Raw genomic sequence first — 18,513 nt, 5'->3', positions numbered from 1 at the left:
TTTTAGGACTCCTACCCCTTGTTCTGTTCTTCAAAGGCTGCTTAAAGATGTGATACTTTTCCAGGAATATCAAAAATTGACCCTAGTTCTGATGTTCTCCGAGTCTTGCAGATCTGAACCTCCTTCTTCAACAAGTCAGGAATCAGAAGGAGTGTTCCATATTGGTTCTGAGTAGAAGGTATAAATCTATCTTGTCACACCCAGAAAACAGGCCAAACAGCTAAGTTACAGCGCAAGAGGGAAGAGGTTCCATGATGGGATCTTCTTCTCAACTAGGAACTTCTGGCTAGCACCTGCATTACCTGGGCTCTAGGTATCTTAGTCAGTATGGGATGCTGTAACAAAGTACCATAGACTGGGTGGCTTATAAAAACCAGAAATTTATTTCTTATAGTTCTTGAGGCTGAAAGTCCAAGATGAGGCTGCCAGCATGGTCAGGTTCTGGGGAGGACCCTCTTTTGGTTGTACACTGCTGACTTCTCATCGCATCTTCACATGGCAGAAGGGGCTAGAGAGTTCACTGGGGTCCTGTTTACGAGGGCATTAATCCCTTGTATGAGGGCTCCACCCTCATGGCCTAATCGCACCCAAAGATCCTCCTGATACCATCACATTGGGGGGTTAGGACTTCAATATACGGATTTTGAGGGACACAAATATTCGGTCTCTTGTACTAGTATCATCTATCAGAGAAATCCAATCACCAGCAACCTTGTGGACCAGGGTAGCACAGAGGGCAGTATCCTCTTGGGCTGCCCCAAGAGTTTGGCTCCGATGAGTTTCAGTTTCTAAATTTGGAAGATTGTTTTCTTTCCATCTCCAGATAAACCAAGCACATCAGAGTCTACATTTGGGCTCCTAGTATTCAAGTGATAAAATTCAGCAACACATACAAGACAAGACTCTTAAGCTGGGAAAAAGAGGAGTAGAATGCTCTTAAGTATCCTGTGTAAGAAAATACCTCTTCACGTGAATAAAGGGACATGAAATGCTAGAGGCAGAGTCTTCCTCTGTCTGAAATGGCTGATATTTAGAGTTGCCATGATTCTTCTGGGATTCTTATTTGTTCCAAAGTATTCTTACCAGCTTTGTAGAATTGGAAAGTTTGAGTAACTCAAAAACCATTATTTCAAATAGGCTCATCCAACTAAGCAGAGTATTTGTGAAGGTACTGTGTAGTTTATTGATGTTAATATTTTAAGTACTCCAATAAATAATTTATGCTACTACTCTAAGGAGCTATGGCAACAAGCATATTTTTAGGAAACCTAATGAAGTTATAAAATTGTGAGGTTCCTTGCAGAACTCTCAGTGACTCAGACTTTTCATCTCTAAAGTCAGTCCATTGAGACGGAGCTTAGAAGTCCCATCTGCCATGAAACCTTCCCAGGCAGTTATTTCCTTCTCTGTGCTTTGCAGAACTTTTTGTATTCCATTAGGACAATGCTTTTCCATTGGATGATAGTACTCTCTTTACAAGATGATTGTCATGCTCAGTGGGAGGCGGTCTCCTCAGGACAAAGTTATATCCTATCCACCCTTCCATTGCCACCATTAGCCCAGTAGCCCTACATCTGGCTGGAAGTGGGGTTAGGCAATGCTTGTTGGATGAATGAGACTGACGTACCTACAGCAGAGACTTCAATGAGTCTGTACCTGCAAACTCTTCACATAACTCAGGGTTCCACCAGCAATCACAGCAAAAGATTTGTCATCATATTCTGCCATCCAGGCAGCACAATGCCTAAGCCCATGCTGATGAAGTTGGGAAAAGGAAGATAAATACTTCAAGAAAACTGGGTTCTCATGTGACCCTGGACGAATCACTTCATCTCCCTGGAGCTCTCAGTTTTTCTAGTGTATGAAATAGAGCTTATAAAGTCCATTATTCTATCTTTAACAGAGTTTTGTGAAAATCATATGTCAACTGGAGAATCATCACAACAGTATACAAACACATAGCACTGTCATCATTCAGCAAATTTGCTGAGAGATATCACCTGCTATGCAGCATTGAATTCCAACTTGTAGTTGCCCAAGTTGCTATTCCAACTTGTAGTTGACATAGCATGTGGGAGGCAGTATAAATGTACAGTCTAAATTTGGGTGAGAGCAAGGACTTTGGGGACAGATCTAGATTCAAATCCCAGGTCCACCATTTCCTAGCAGTGATCCAAGAGCGAAGCGTATAACCTTGCTGAGCCTCATTTTCCCCCTAACAGGGGATCACAGCACACACTTTGTGGGGTTGCTGTAACAATGAAATGAGACATATCTGTAATGTACCTCATATAGATCCTAGCTGGTAATACAACTCAATAAATGGTGATAGTACTTGTTGTTTAATATTTATTTTTGAGAGAGAGAGAGAGAGACAAAGAGAGAGACAGAGCATGAGTGGGGGAGGGGGAGAGGCAGAGAGAGAGGGAGACACAGAATATGAAGCAGTCTCCAGGCCCTGAGCTTTCAGCACAGAGGCTGACGTGGGACTCGAACTCCCCAACCGCAAGATCATGACCTGAGCCAAAGTCGGACGCTTAAACCAACGGAGCCACCCAGGCACCCGATAGTAGTTGTTTTTATTAAAATCATTATTAACTCCTGGAGTAGATATACTTCTGCAAGTGACTTAGTCCCACCTGCAAAGTCCATTCCATGGGGAAAACTGTGATGGAGCATTAGAAAGCAGTCATCTGTCCCTGGAGCAAGGCTGCTGGCTGGACCCCACTTCCAAGAAAAGGACATGTGTAAAAAGTGGCCTCCAGTACACATGTGAAACATGGGCTGTGTGCCAGTCCTAGAAAGGAAGGGGGCTAAGCAGGAAGGAGCAAGAGAGACAAAGAGGCAGAGAAAAGTTCCGTAAGGACTTGCTGAGGCAGAGCCATAAACGATGTCGTCTGCGCGTGGGATATTGTGAAACCACAGGAGAGGATTAAGTGGTTCTATTTCAGAACAGGAATTGAACTGCACTCTATGAGGCAGAGACAAAGAGCCAGAATAAGACAAGTGACCAAAGCTCTGATAATGAACCAAAGTGCCACAGCTCTGATCGAGAACAGGGTATTGACAGAGAACCTACTGAAGGCTGCTGCCAGGGTGTTGGGTTGGGGAATGGGTTAAATGGCTGATGGCCACTAAGGAGGGCACTTGTTGGGATGAGCACTGGGTGTTACCTGTAAGTGATGAATGACTAAATTCTACTGAAACCATTACTACACTATATGTTAACTAACTTGGATTTAAATGTAAAAAGAATATATTTAAGGAAATTAAATCATTTAATATTTACAGAAAACACCTGTCAGAACCAAGAGAATTCTAAGAAGACATAAAGATTAGGTATAATGTGGTATCCTAGACAGATCCTGGAACAGAAAAAGGCCATTTGGTAAAAGGTAAGGAAATGTGAATACAGTATAGACTTCAGTTCATAATAACGTACTGTATCAATATTCATTAATTATAACAAATCTACTTTACTAACATAAGATGTCAATACTAAAGGAAACTGAGTGTGGGGCATATGGGGACTTTGTGTACTGTCTTTGCAATTTTTTTCTATAAATCTAAAACTGTTCTGAATAAGTCTATGAGCAATAATAATAATAATAATAATAAAAGAACTGTGTATTGAAGTGGGCCCCACAGCAAAGGGCTGTTGTCCATCTACAGATCTTTACACACTTGTGCAGGGGAAAACATCAGAGTCACCATCTCTAATCCAAGTGTTCATTAGAAAGAAAATGTGAGCCCCATGTGCAACTAAAAAAATTTTTTTTCTAATACCCCATTAATAAAAGCAATACAGGGGAAATTAATTTAAATGATGTATTTATTTAATCTGCTCTATTCAAAATAGTATTTCAACCTGCAATCAATATAAAAAAGTGTTAATAGCAATATTAGACTTCTTTTTTTTCATACAAAGCCTGCAGAATGCAGTGTGTGTTTTGACTTAGAGCAGATGCCAATTTGCACTAGTCGCACCTAAAGTTCTCCACAGCCATGTAGGGCACAGACCTAATTCCACTGGAAGATGAATTGCCTTCTCCTGAATTCCTAGGCTGGTAAGATCTTTTAAAAGCCCAAATAAGTGGAGCTAAAAAAGACCTTTAGAGATGTTCAGAGTGCAAGGACCATCTATACATTCCTGACGGATTTTTTTCTTTGCATCTTGGCTTGAATTTAAGCAGCTTCACACCCTGTTGGAAACCATCCTCCAATTCCACGTTCACTGAGGACTCAGCGTGTGGCCTGTCAATCACAATCCATGTTCTATCCACTCTCTCATTCTAAGGGAAACTGCCTCGCCCCCCTTCCCCCTGCAACCCCAAGGCAGTTTCATGCACTCACTGTTCCTCCCCATGCCCTCTCTGGCTTGGGTGACCAGGGGTGAGCACATGACTCCATGAACCACTTGGAGGCCATCTTTGTATGGAAGAGCCCATCCAACCAGGCACAGGCCATTGTGGACTAACTGGGCCAGTCAGATCCTCTGTCAGGAAGACAGAGGCAGAATCAGACAACGGATGGGGAGAAGCATCAGAGGAAGACACACATGGAAGAAGAAGAGCTACAGTGATATGGGTTTCCAGTCAATCCTTAGGCTTCTTTAATTTCCTCTTTGATCTGTTTTCCAGATTAGGCTTCCAAAAACCATTTCATTTTAACAAAGCAATTCTCCAGATGAAAGAATCCTGAAAGTCTCCTATGGGAGGGTCTCCAAGTAACCCTAGCTCCTGGAGCTCTCTTGGAACCTTCCAGTACCAACCACATTCTGGGCTCATGAGGCACAGCTGTTTTGCTGTGTTTGGTTTTCCATGAGATTCCTGTATCTTTTATGGTCATGATTATTTTCAAAGAATCCCTTATGTGTTGAGGAAGCCCGAATGAGTCTAAACCTTTCAACAAAAAGGACTACCACAGAGACGGATGCCTTCACACACATGCCAGAACGCTCTTTTCCACCCTCCCCTGTGGACCTGTTTGTATTCAGTCTCACGCCAACACTTAGCCTGACAGAGAAGTGATGGATTACTTTGGGTTGCATTCCCAAGTAATCATATTCTGAAAAGACCTCATCACAGTGGCCTTCTGGGGACCCTTTTAGGCCTCACATCATCTACAACACTGGTTCTCAACCGTGACTGCATATCGGAACCCCCTGGAGCACTATTAAAATATGCTGATGCCCAGGCCCTCTCCCAAACCTATGAACACAGAACCTCTGGGGGCAGGTGTCTGGGCATCTGTGCTGTTTAAAAGCTCCCCAAGTCACTCTACTATGTAGCTTTTACTGAGAAACACTGATATACAGAACATGCCCTTGTTCAGGCTTGGGTTTCTGGCAGAGAAATCATATACTGTTTTTAATTATAAAAGAAAAGCAAATTTTTTTAAGGATACGTGAAAAGTAGGGAATGATACACACTGAAAAGTAAACCTCATTCATCAATAGAATCTCCAAAAGTCCCACTCCCTAGAGGTAATTATTATAGTTTTGGGTGTGCCCTACCAAGAATTATCTGTGCCTATGCACAAATATGTATGTGTACAAGTATACACATGTATATACGTATGCACATGTTTTCATATATACTTACATGTGTATACATATATTTTTATGAATGTGCTTATATATAGACACACATGCATATGAATACACACACACACACACACACACACACACACACACACATGTATCTTTTCTTCCTGTGTATCTTTCTCTTACTAACATACCTTGGTTGTTAACCTAGATATTTACTTTTATTTATTTTTTAAAATTTATTTATTTTTTAGAGAGAGAGCACATACCCGAGTGCATGGGCATGACAGTGAGAGAGAGGCACCCCTAACCTAGACATTTCTGATATAGAAAAATTATGACAGGATTTGACAGGATAACTCCTTTCCATAATACAGCAAATTATAAAGCTAAAGTAACTAAAACGACGTGATTTTGTTGTTGGAACAGATAAGTTATTTATTTGAATAGGATAAAAAATGTTTAAAAATAATCAATGAAATTGATTTGGTATATGAAAAAATTAGCACTTCAATCCAGTGGGGAAAAGACAGACTATTCAATAAAGAGTATTGGGCTAATTGGCTTTTTTTTTTTTTAAACGTTTTTTTTAATTTATTTTTGGAGACAGAGAGACAGAGCATGAACGGGGGAGGGGCAGAGAGAGAGGGAGACACAGAATCGGAAACAGGCTCCAGGCTCTGAGCTATCAGCCCAGAGCCTGACGCGGGGCTCGAACTCATGGACCGCGAGATCGTGACCTGGCTGAAGTCGGATGCTTAACCGACTGCGCCACCCAGGTGCCCCAAATTGGCTATTTTTTAAGGTGGATTCCTATTTCACAGTATATATAAATTCAAGATAAATAAAAGATCTAAACAATAAAAACAAATCCCTAAGCATATTAGAAGAAATAATTTTATCCTGGTGTGGGAAAACTTTGCTAATATATGAAGTCTAGAAGTCATAAAATAAAGGATAGACAGATTGCACTACATAAAATTAAAACTTCTCTAAAAAGAAAGACACAATAAAGAAAAGCAAAATAAAAACGAGTGAAGGAAAACAATATTTACAACATGTATAAAAAGATTAATATCCAGACTATAAAAAAGCTTCACATAGCAATAAGAGAATGACAATCAACAGAGAGATGGGCAAAGCTATAAACTGACAATTACCAGAGTCACAAACATGAACTATAAATGTATAAAAACATGTTCAGTCTCAATACTCAATGCAGTTTGGAATAAAGCAGGCTTTTTTTTTTTTACTCATCACATTGTCAAAGTGTTTTATTTTTTTTATTTTTAGGTTTTTAAATGTTTATTTATTTATTTTTGAGAGAGAGCAGGAGCACAAGCAGGAGAGGAGCAGAGAGAGAGAGAGAGAGAGAGAGGGGGGAGACACTAAATCCGAAGGAGTCTCCAGGCCCTGAGCTGTCAGCATGGAGCCCCATGGGGGGCTCAAACCCACAAACCGTGAGATCATGACCTGAGCTGAAGTCAGATGCTTAACTGACTGAGCCACCCAGGTGCCCCATGAGTGTTTTAAAACACTGCTTAAAGGGCACCTGGGTGGCTAGGTTGGTTGAGCATCCAAATCTTGATTTTGGCTCAGGTCAAGACCCGAGTCAGGCTCCATGCCTAAGACTCTCGACCTCCCTTTCCCTCTGCCCCTCCTGCACATGCATTCTCTCTCTCTCTCTCTCTCTCTCTCTCTCTCACACACACACACACACACAGTTAATTAATTAATTAATTAATTAATTAAATCTTTTTTAGAAAACATTGGTTAATATCAAGAAATGGTGACTTTTTGGAAAAATAGGTATTCTCACATTTTGGTAGATGAATCAATTGATACAGCTTTTAAAATGGCAATTTGGCAGGGTGCCCGGGTGGCTCAGTGAGTCGAACAGCAGACTTTAATTTCCTCTCAGGTCATGGTCTCGTGGTTCATGGGTTCAAGCCCCACATTGGGCTCTGAGCTGGCAGTGCATAGCCTGCTTGGGATTCTCTCCGCCCCCCCCCCCGCCCCCGTCTCTGTCTCTTTTCTCTCAAAATAAATAAACTTTTTAAAACATGGCAATTTGGCATATTGTCTAATATAAAATTGCCATGTCCTTTGATCCAGCAATCTCACTTCAGAGTATCTATTCTACAGAACACGATTGTAAAACAGGTGAACACAAAGATGTATCCAGTGTGGCATTCCTTGTAATGAAAGAAGAAAGGAAACCTTTAAATGCCTCTTCATAAAGACTTAAATAAAATAAGGTATAATTATACTGTAAATCCTATGCAGCCACTTAAACAAATAAGGTGACTATAATAATCAATATGAAAAGTCATGGTGATGATGTGAGTTGTAGAAAGCCAGGTGCAGAACAATTTGTAAATAGGATCCATATGCATAAAAAAGAAATACACACACATACACTATACACACCCATACACACAAGCACACTTCTAATCATATAGAGAAAAGGCTCAAAGTAATAGCAAACTTTTAATAGAGATTATTTCTAGGGAAAGAAGAAACAAAGATTTCAGGCTTGGGAGGGTATAATGAGGCTCTGAAGGAAAGAGTCACTTAACATTATATACTTTTAATGCTTTTTGCCTTTTTTACAACGCGTGCTAATTTTGTAACTCTTTAAATAATAAAAAGAAGCAAGTTTTCTCACTTTTAATTTTGCTTGTTAAATTGGGGGCTTTTCTTCCTTCTTAAGTTTTTTGGCCATTTGTATTTCTTTTCTTCTGAACAGCCTGTTCATGTACTCGGTCCATGTTTACTCGGTTGGAATGTACTATTGAAATTTTAGGAAACTTACATTTAGGAAAATATATTTTACTATGTTACATAGATACTAAAAATAACTTTTCTATCTGCCATTTGTATTTTGATTTCATTTATACGGTTTTCATTTATATAAGATTTTATGTATTGGGATGCCTGGGTGGCTCAGTCGGTTAAGCGTCACACTTCAGCTCAGGTCATGATTTCACCATTCGTGAGTTTGAGCCCCCAGTTGGGCTCTGTGCTGACAGCTCAGAGCCTAGAGCCTGGTTTGGAATCTGTGTCTCCCTTACTCTCTGCCTCTCCACTCACATTCTCTCTCTCTCTCAAAAATAAATAAACATTAAACAAATGAAAAGCAAAGATTTTATGTGTAAATGTTCCAGTCTTTTCCTATATAGTGTTTGGGTTTGGTACCATGCTTCAAACTAAACCTGACGCCATATACAAAACTTGTCTTAAATCAGATAACACACTTAAAGGTAAAACTATAAAGCTTTTAGGGGGAAAAAATGGGATAAAATCTTTGAGGACTGGGACCAGGCTAAAGTTCTTACACTTTGCAGTAAAAGAACAACCCATATAAGGAAAAATTGATAAGTAGGACTTCATTAAAATTAAAAATTTTTGCTCTATGGGGGCACCTGAGTGGCTCAGTCAGTTAAGCATCTGGTTTTGGCTTAGGTCATGATCTCATGGTTTGTGAGTTCCCTCATCAGGCTCTCTGCTGTAAGCACAGAGCCAGCTTCAGATCCTCTGTCCCTCTCTCTCTCTGCCCCTCCCTTGCTCGTGCATGCTCTCTCTCTCTCTCTCTCAAAAAATAAATAAATATTTTTTAAAAACTTTTGCTCTATGAAAAATCCTATTTATAGAGAGGGAGAAAATATCTGCAAACTGCACATCTGAAAAGGGACATATCTCTAGAACTCCCAAAGCTCAACAGTAAAAAAAACAATCCAATCAGAACATGAGCAAAAAAATTAAGAGACATTTCACTGAAGAAGACACATAGATGGCAAATAAGCACACGAAAAGATGTTCCACCCCATTACCCATTAGCAAAATGCAAATTGAAATCACAATGAGATCCCACTACCCACCTATTAGAGTGGTTTAAATATAGTGATAACACCAAATGCTGACAAGGATGCAGAAAAACTCCGTGACTCATACGTTGCTGGTGGTGACACAAAACATATGGCCACTCTAGAAAAATGCTGGGCAATTCATTTTCAAACTGTAAATGGACTCCCGTAAGACCCAGGTACTGCCCTCTCAGGCATTTATGCCAGAGATGACAATTTATGTTCATGCCGAAACTTCATACAGATGCTCATGGCAGCTTTGTTTGTGGCAGCCCCAAGCTGGAAACTACCCTAATGTCCTCCAATGGATGACTGATTCAACGCACCATGGTGCCTCCATACTGTGGAATACCACTCAGCAATAAAAAAGAACCAACGATTGATACGTGCAACAACCTGGATGGATCTCAGGGAAATTATGCTGAGTGGAAAAAGTCAATCTCATGCATGTAAGTGCTGCATATGATTCTATTTATATAATGCTCCTGAAATAAAATTCTTACGTAGATGGACAACAGACTAATGGCCACAAAGGGTTAGGGATGGGAGGTGGATTCCACGGAGGTATACAAGTGGTGATGATATAGTTTTGTATCTTGACTGTGGTGGTACTTACGTGAAGTTAACATGATAAAAATTACGTACAATTACATACATACACACAAGTGAGTACATGTCTAATGGATAAAATCTAACTGATATGGTCTATGGAATGTACCATTGTCACCTAGTTTTGATATTGTGCTATAATTATGCAAAATGTTAACTTTGGGAAAGGCTGGGTGAGCAGGCACACATTCATGAATCTATAAATATTTCATAATACAAGTTTTTTTTAAAAAACATACAACTCAGCTGTTTTTAATGGAATGTCTGCATTATTCTTTGTTTTAAAAATCCATGTGACTAGACAAACCATAAATTTCACGAGACACGTCTGCCTAATGTCAGTTCCTAGATTAAAGTTTTAATAACTCTCATTCACAAAGCATAAATAAAGCAAGAGAACTTAACACTCACATTTTGCTCTCAAGAATCATGTATCCTTCACCCTGACTGTCCTACCAAAGCGGTGACATCTGTAAACTGGTAACGTTAAGATTTCTGGGGCACCCTGGGCTCAGGATCCCAGCATAAGTCACCCGACCTCAATTTCTCCTTAAATAGAGTTTTTTTTTTTTTTTTAATTTTTTTTTTTTCAACGTTTATTTATTTTTGGGAGAGAGAGAGACAGAGCATGAACGGGGGAGGGACAGAGAGAGAGGGAGACACAGAATCGGAAACAGGCTCCAGGCTCTGAGCCATCAGCCCAGAGCCTGACGCGGGGCTCGAACTCCCAGACCGCGAGATCGCGACCTGGCTGAAGTCGGACGCTTAACCGACTGCGCCACCCAGGCGCCCCTTAAATAGAGTTTTTAAAATAGTAATAGTTTAAATGTTTTGAGCAATAAACTACTGAACAGAAGGTATGACGAGGACTCACGAGAAATGAGAAAATAGGGTCTTGGTTCGTACGGCACACCGAAAGGAGAAATAATGTCCACTTAAGTTTTTTAAGCCCTTGGAAATTTATCCGGGAGACAGTAAGAAAAAAAATCGTGGTAGAATATTTCAAATATAGATATTCAGTCTAATTTGAGTATTTGTTGAACACTTACCTCGGGCACCTGTTGTGTGACTGACAAGCTGAAGCTCAAGGCTTACCAAGGAGCCTGTGGCTTTGGAATTTGTGACAATAACACCGCCAGTGTGACTCCTACTGCTACTAAGTGCAACATCCTTAGGTACTGGGTTGAGCACTCTACAAACATCATCTCATTTAATCTCCACGAGGACTTAGTGACATGGCATTATTATTATCCAGATTTTAAAGATGAAGAAATTGAGAACAGGGATGGTGAGATACTTTCCAAGGTCAACCAACTAGAAAATGTCAGCATCCAGATTGGAATCGAGGTCACTTGGTTTCAAAATTCGTGCTTTAACCACTAATCCCTGTGTCTTCCCCAAGCCTCCTGTTTTCTTTTTTTTTTTTTTTTTCTGGTCTTTTCTAGAGGTCTCAGTGGCTCTCTACCAGACCTCAGGGCTTGGGCATTTCCTTGACTTCTTGTTTGTTCTGTTCTGCCTGCTTCCCTCTTCCCGCTCCCCGGATCCCATGCGGAGGACGGACCAGAGCCAAAAGAGCAGCTAGTGATCTTCTGTCAGAGCTTTGGACAGTGATGGAAGGAAGCCTGTGTGCGCGCAAGTGTGTGTGCGTGCACGTGTGTGTGTGTGTGTGTGCGCGCGAGTAAGAGAATTGTTTTCAGTTATAACAGTAAAACCAGTTGGTAAAGTATATGAGCCTCTTTTCCGGGCCTTTTTAACCAAAACATTTTCTCCTCTGTGTTGTGAGGCCTGACACTAGGCACAAACAAAGACTTCTCCGGATAGACTCTTCTACTCCTCCACACTCTCCTGGGGTGCTTCATCCCCAGGCTGGCTTTTGCAGAAACAAGACTACCACCTTGTTCCAGTTATCTTTCGCTGTGTGACAGCCACCTCTAGACTTAGACAGTATAAATTGTTATTATCTCTCAGGGCTCTGTGGATTGCCGGGGCTGAGCTGAGCAGTCCCTGCTCAGGGTCTTTCATACGGCTGCACTTAGCTAGTGGCTGGGTCTGGGGTCGCCCGAAGGCTCCATTCCTGGAGCCTAAATTCAAATGGCTGGGGAATCTGGGGCTGGTTGGGCTTCTCTCCACGTGGCCTGTCCACCTAGCTCGCTGTCACGCAGCATGGCAGTCTCAGAGGAACTAGCAGCCATGCCCTGGGGCTGGCTCGTACCAACTTGTACGAGGCGATTCTGTGTATTTCTTTCCAGTGCTGCATCCAGTGCTGTCACTTTGGTAGCTTGCAACCGGCCACGGTGGGAGGGAGTACTTATCTAGAAAAAACACTACAAAGTCAGGGTTACCCCCACCCCGTCCCCAAGAGCCAGGTTACCAGCACACGACTTTACATAATGGTTGGCTTCCCCCAGGCTAAGCCAAGAAACCTAGGAGGAAGCTGCAAGGCTTCTTAGAATCTAGTCATGGATGTCCCCAACGTCACTCTCTTCTCATTTTATTGGCCAAACAATTCCCGGAGGCTGGCTGTGATTCAAGAGGATTACCATCCGTGTCCCGTGGCGGAGTTGCAAAGAAATTGTACAATACAGGATCTGGCACAGGGTAGGTGCTCAATAAGTGTTTGATGAATATATGAATGAGTAAAGTCACTTACATGAGTGTGTCACTTAATCTCTATGCCCTTAAAATCACTCAAAAAGTATAAAGTCTCCTGGGAAGTCTTGCTTCAACATCAGAGAGGCCAATGCTTTTTTTAAGTCCCCAAAGAACCTAAATCTAAAAATCGCTTGACATAGGTCTACTTACACTCGGTCCACAGGTACTCACGGACCCGTTTCCACAAGCCCTCTGCGCTTATGTACTCAACTGTATTGTACACATGTCAATCGCAGAATGCTTGTTTTATAGATGTTTTTATACCATTGAGGTTTGCTTTGCTTCCTCCCTAAGTAAACTGCAAATTCTTTTAAGAGAGTTCTTGTGTGTTTCTTTGTTATTCCTCCTTTCTACCGTGCCCCAAACAGATAATTACACGTATGCATACACATGAATACTTACAAGATACATGATAGTGAGAGATTATAAGCCTTAAAAGGAATGGAAAGAGGAAAAGGAACTAAGAATTCTTCATTGCTACGTTGCACAGCCTTCTCCTTTAACTCTTCCATTCACCTAGTGATGCTGGCCTTATTCCATTCCATTTCACAGTTGAGGAAAATGAGTCTCAAGAAGGTTTACCAGTTTGGCCCAGTCCACACTAGGAAGAGGAGATGGGATTCAAATGTATGAGCTTTATGTATTCTTCAGGCCATCATCTCACCGCAACATACACCCCCTACCTTCCCCCCTTCTCACTGCCTCCTTCCTTGAAGCATCTACAAAAGTCATACAGATGCTGATGTTTTCAAACCTCAGACAGAGTAATAACTATTTCAAGTTCCACTCTTGAAATAGCCTTTAAAAGCTTGAAAACACAAAAAGCGTGAAGTGTCTTCCACTGGGAAGGGAGTGAACCTGTCAGCAGGAGACAAACATAATAACTCAGGCAAAGGGTGTTGGTGGGTTGGACCAAGGTAGTGGTGGCGAGAGGGAAAGACATGAACAATTTTGAGGGATATGAAGAAGACAGGATCACCAGGGGCGCCCGAGTGGCTAGTCAGTTAAGCATCTGATTTCGGCTCAGGTTGTGATCTCATGGTTTATGAGTTCAAGCCCTGAGTCGCACTCTGTGCTGACAGCCCAGGGCCTGCTTGGGATTCTTTCTCTTTCCCTCTTTCTCTGCCCTTCCCCTTCTCCCTCTCTCTCTCTCTCTCTCTCTTTCTCAAAAGAAGACAGGATCACCAGACTAATGATTGACTGGATTGAGCAGGTGCGGATCAACCATTGCAGAATCACGCTGGCTGCACCAGAAAGGTGAGAAGAGAGGGGAAGCCTGGATGGGAGGTTTCCATATTCCTGGAAGGAGGTGGTAATGGCTTAGACTAGGAAAAGAGCCACGGAAGTAGGAGAACGGATGGCTTTGAGAGATAAAATGGAGGTAGGATCTGCTGGATGTATTGCCAAACTAGATGTGGGAATGTGAGGATGAAGGAGGGGTCAAGGACAAAGTCCAGAAATCTGTCATGGAAAACCAGGTGCTTTTGGCTGAGCTAGGGGACACAGAAAGGGGAGCAGATTTCAGATAAGGATGAATTCGGGACATGCCAAGTTTGAGGCGAACATGTAAGCAAGTGCTGGCAGCCAGTGTGCAATTGCATTTAAAACAAAACAAGCATCTCTTATCTAAATGAGATTCTTGGCCCCCTTCGAAGGTGCTAGATGGACGCCCCAAATACCCAAATACCCAAATGCGTGGCAGAGTTCTGTGCCAAGTAATAGAGGGGCTCTGTAATTCTCCATGTTTTCACTTCACAGTGCTTCGACCCCTTCTCCAAAAGCCATTTATCACCCTGCAGGCACCTCTGTCATAATCGAGATGTCTTTATTGAGACTTCCAAAGCTAATAAGAGCTGTATGATTCAATCGGTGACTGTGCCTCATATAACTCATAGAAGTGCTACAGGGAAATTTCAGGGGTCCTTAGGACCCCAGGTCTGCCTGCACACACGCACACGTCAAAACTCCTGCTGATTTTCTTAGAATTCGTACGGACAGGCACTAAGACGTGTTTGCACGCTTCTGCCGCACACAGCAGCACGGCCGTTGTTTACACGAGGTCCCTGCGTGTTACAACAAGGAGCCCGGGCCTCTTTGTCTCCAGCTGTATTCTAAGGAAGAAGGGAAGCGTTGGAGCCAATGAAGGCTCGCCAGAGAGCTGCAGCTTTCCTGCACATCAGCTTTTATCATGAGACCCTACAAGGGTTCTACCCAAAACACAATGCCAGCTGTAAGGACGGCAAAGAAGTTAGGACAGCCCCAGACCGAAGGAGATCACTTGTAAGTGTTTCACCAACGTGTTCGTTATACAACTACTAGAATAGGCCCCCGAAACCAAGCCAGGATTAGATTTCCATGCCCACTCTGAGAACCTGACGCTGCAACCCTGAGCCTGAGTGGGGTTCTGCTCGTCCAGCCCAGGGCCTGCCAGCCCACCAGGTGGAGACCAGCTGGCTGGGAACCAGCCGTCCTCCTCACTCAGAGCGTCCCTTGACCTGACTCCAGCTCTACCCAGGGATCCCCTCCCAAATCCCCCTCCAGTCAAGCCCTCCTGGATGGAAACCCACAAAAGAAGAGCTTCCTTACCTGAGAGAAGGTCCCGGCGACCGGCAGTAGAAAAAACCACCAAGTCCTAACAGAAGCGACAGGGACTTACAGGGCAAATCTGTTGGTTTTAAAAGAAGAAAGGTGACTTCATCCCTGGTGCCGTGGAGTTTAAAAGAGCGACGAGTGCTCCCTGGCTGAGCCAAGTCTGTCTCATCGGTGATGACTCCATCCAAATTATGCAGCCACTGCCCAGACACGCTCAGCCTTCAGAAGGTAAATTGCTGGAATCTGACTAGCCCTGTTGTTTTCAAAGAGCTTCCGAAAGTCCTGAACACCAATCACCTTAGCTGGCACCAGGGATACGGAAACCATGCACTTATTTCCCTGAGTCGTATCATTATCTCCCCAAGGATCCAGCTGTCTGAAAAATAGCGTTCTAGGGAAGGAAAAAGAGATATTTAAGCTTCGGAGAGGTAAAAATTCCCGGGGACGGAAGGGAGAGAGAAAAAAAACAAAGATATTTCAGTCAGGAGGAGGGGCAGGGCGAAAGCTGGAAATGGTCACCTTGCTAAGAGGTTTTCAGAGCTGGTGGATTTGTAAGCACATAAAGGTGACAAATGCTAGTCTGGACTTCGCAGAGGGGAAAGTATTCAGTTATGCAAAGGAATGAGTCACTGCATGGAAAGAAAGTGTGACAGCCTTTCTAATGAAGGCAACCAAGTTGTATTTACTTTTTATCGCATATGGTACCACTCAACCAATTTGGGGTCATTGCTAACATAAATAACTCAAAACGTGCCCACATTCCACCAAGAAGATTTGGGAAAAGAGGTGTTTAAGTGAGGGATTTTCTCTTTTGTATGTTAAAGGTAAGGCTGGAGGGATCAGATTTGTACCATGGGATTCAAGGTCATGTCAAGCTACTGAGGAGGCCAGTCACTTCTCCTTGAGGCCGTGTCCTCAGGCCAAACCTTGGGCAGGACTTCGGGCCTTGGTGTCGGGGCAAGGAATGGTAGTGGGGGTGACTTCTGTTGGAAGAAGGGGGGCAGAGGATCGTGCTTAGCAGCCAGCTACCTTTTCTCTCTCACACCGCTACTTCAGGAGAGTGGAAGGTGACGTTGGGTCACTCAGCATGTGTCCAACTTTTTGCTGAGCTATTTTGAGGCTTTGGAGATCTCTTCTTGTGTTAGGTTTCACTCCCGAGAGAGTCAAACAAGAAGAGATCTCTTTCTGTTTAGCTAGAGGTGCTCAGGGCCAACATTAGAAAGGGGTTTTTGATCTGAGAGATTTAAGAAATGCCAATAAGGCTTATGAAAGGAATTTGCAAGTATTCGGGTCGGGGTGTAAATAATGATAGAAGTAGAAAAGGAGCAGAGTTTTTATCAATAGTAAGATGAAAAAAAAAGGGGGGGGCAGGATCCATTGGTATTCAGTTCATCCTAGTATCCTTAAAGCCTAGCACACAGACTAACACACAGTAGGTACTCAGTAGATAGTACATGGTGTCGGACAACCCCTCTCTGTTCCAGATTTCTAGAACAGATCTGTTGAGAACTCTTAAAGTCACCGTCTGGTAAGCTAGGCAGCTGCTGAGAGTATGAGCCAGTGGGTCTTAGGGAATGCAAGACGAACTGGGTCGTTTGTTTTGCTTCAGCTCCTAGGTTCATTGCCAAAGTCAGAATAGAACAAAGAAAGCCAAATGGAACCAGCAGCCTCCTTTGCCCACACTGTCCCTTATATATCAGCGATATTCTAGTGTCCAGGCCCGGGACTCCCTCTTATAGGCAGCCTGCCAATTAGCCTCAACTCTCTTTTGTTCTCAACATTCTTTCATACAATTTTCAAACGTAGTTCCTTCAATTGACATTTTACTATATTTGCTTTATCATATATTGATTCTCTATCCATTCCTCTATCCATCCAGCAACTCATTTTTATGGCATTCCAAAGTTGCAGATATCGATACATGCCCCCAAATACTTCAATATGACTAACAAAAATTCAATATTTGTTGACAATTCCAACATTTGTTTACAATTTCTCTTCAGATAAAATTCATATACAGTGCAATGCAGAAGTCGTCAGCATAGCATTTTGATGAGTTCCTATAAATACATATATATGTGCAGTTCAAACCCCTGTCAAGGGACGGAACATAATCATTACCCTAGAAAGTTTCCCCATGTCCCTTCCCAGCAAACTCCTGGTTCAGCATTCCTAAAGAGAATGAATCTTCTGATTTTTTTTCACCATGGTGCAGTTTCACTTATTCTGGTGCTTCATATAAATAGAATCATAAAACTTGTGTTCTTTTGTGGAAATTTTTGTTCATCCGGCAGGTTTTTAGGATTCACCCACCCGTGTTGTTGCTTCTATCAGTAGTCGGTTTCTTTTCATTGATGAGTAGTATTTTCCTATATGGATATGCCACAGTTTGTTTATCCAGTCTTCTAGTGATGGACACCTGATCGTCTAGTTTAAGGCTATTAGGAATAGAGCTAATATGAACATTTTTGGACACATACTTTTGTGGATATGCATTCTCATAACCATTGGGTAAATACCTAGGAGTGGAGTTGGTGGGCCTTAAGGTAGGTGGGTATTTAATTTGTAAGGAATTAAAAGATCTTTTCCAATGTTCTCATACCATTTTCTTCTCCTACCAACAATGTATAAGAGTTTTAGTTGCTTTGTATACTTCTGACAACATGTGGTGCTATCAGTGAAACTTTAGCCATGCCCATGAATGTGGAGTGGTATCTCATTGTGGTTCTAATTTGCATCTCCTTGTTGACTAAAGCTGTTGAATGTTTTTTCGCATGCTTATGGGCCATGCTTTTACCGTCCTTTGCGAAGTGTCTTAAATTGAGGTGTTTGTCTTTTGATTAAGGAGTTTTAAGAGTTCTTGATATATCCAGGATACCAATTATCTGACAGAGACATTTCCCAAATATTTTCTCCTGCCCTATGTACATTTTCTTGAGGACATTTCTTCTGGTGGATAGGTATTTAGTTTTGACTCAGTTGATTTATTTTCTTTTTTTGGTTTTTGTCTTCCCCCAAGTCATGAAGATATTCTCCTATGTTTTCTTCTAGAATGTTTATGCCTACGGTCCATAACAAATTGATTTTTGTGGATGGTACGATTTAGGGCAAGGTTGACTTGTTTCCATATGAATATGTGGTTATTTCAACACCCTTTGTTGAAAACCTTTCCTCTCCCAATTGGGTTTCTTTGAAAACTTTGTGAAAAACAAAATAAATATAGAAGCATGAGTCAATTTCTGCCTGGGG

General features: G+C 42.1%; 1 protein-coding gene and 1 long non-coding RNA gene across 5 annotated transcripts in view; one reads left to right on the top strand and one right to left on the bottom strand.

The window, feature by feature from the left end:
- AMOTL1 (angiomotin like 1) overlaps nt 1-15,451 on the bottom strand; it is a 154,930-nt gene extending 139,479 nt beyond the window's left edge. For 3 of the 4 annotated variants that reach the window (XM_086678594.1, XM_086678595.1, XM_086678596.1), the window contains exon 1: nt 15,259-15,444. The gene's annotated coding sequence lies outside the window, so the exon portion shown is untranslated. Of the gene's footprint in view, nt 1-15,258 lie in introns of all 4 variants that reach the window. The other variant, XM_025928430.2, reaches the window with a different exon arrangement.
- Nucleotides 3,296-10,585, top strand: LOC147576824 (uncharacterized). Its single transcript, XR_015241182.1, has 2 exons — nt 3,296-3,395; nt 9,684-10,585. It is a non-coding gene; the product is annotated as an uncharacterized LOC147576824 (long non-coding RNA).
- Nucleotides 15,452-18,513: the final 3,062 nt, after the last annotated feature.

Source organism: Puma concolor, chromosome D1, assembly GCF_028749965.1.
Source record: "Puma concolor isolate L17-30 chromosome D1, mPumCon1.1.hap2, whole genome shotgun sequence".
Taxonomy (NCBI): Eukaryota; Metazoa; Chordata; class Mammalia; order Carnivora; family Felidae; genus Puma; species Puma concolor.
Note: the sequence above shows the minus strand (reverse complement) of the source record. Positions and strands in the feature narration are given on the sequence as shown.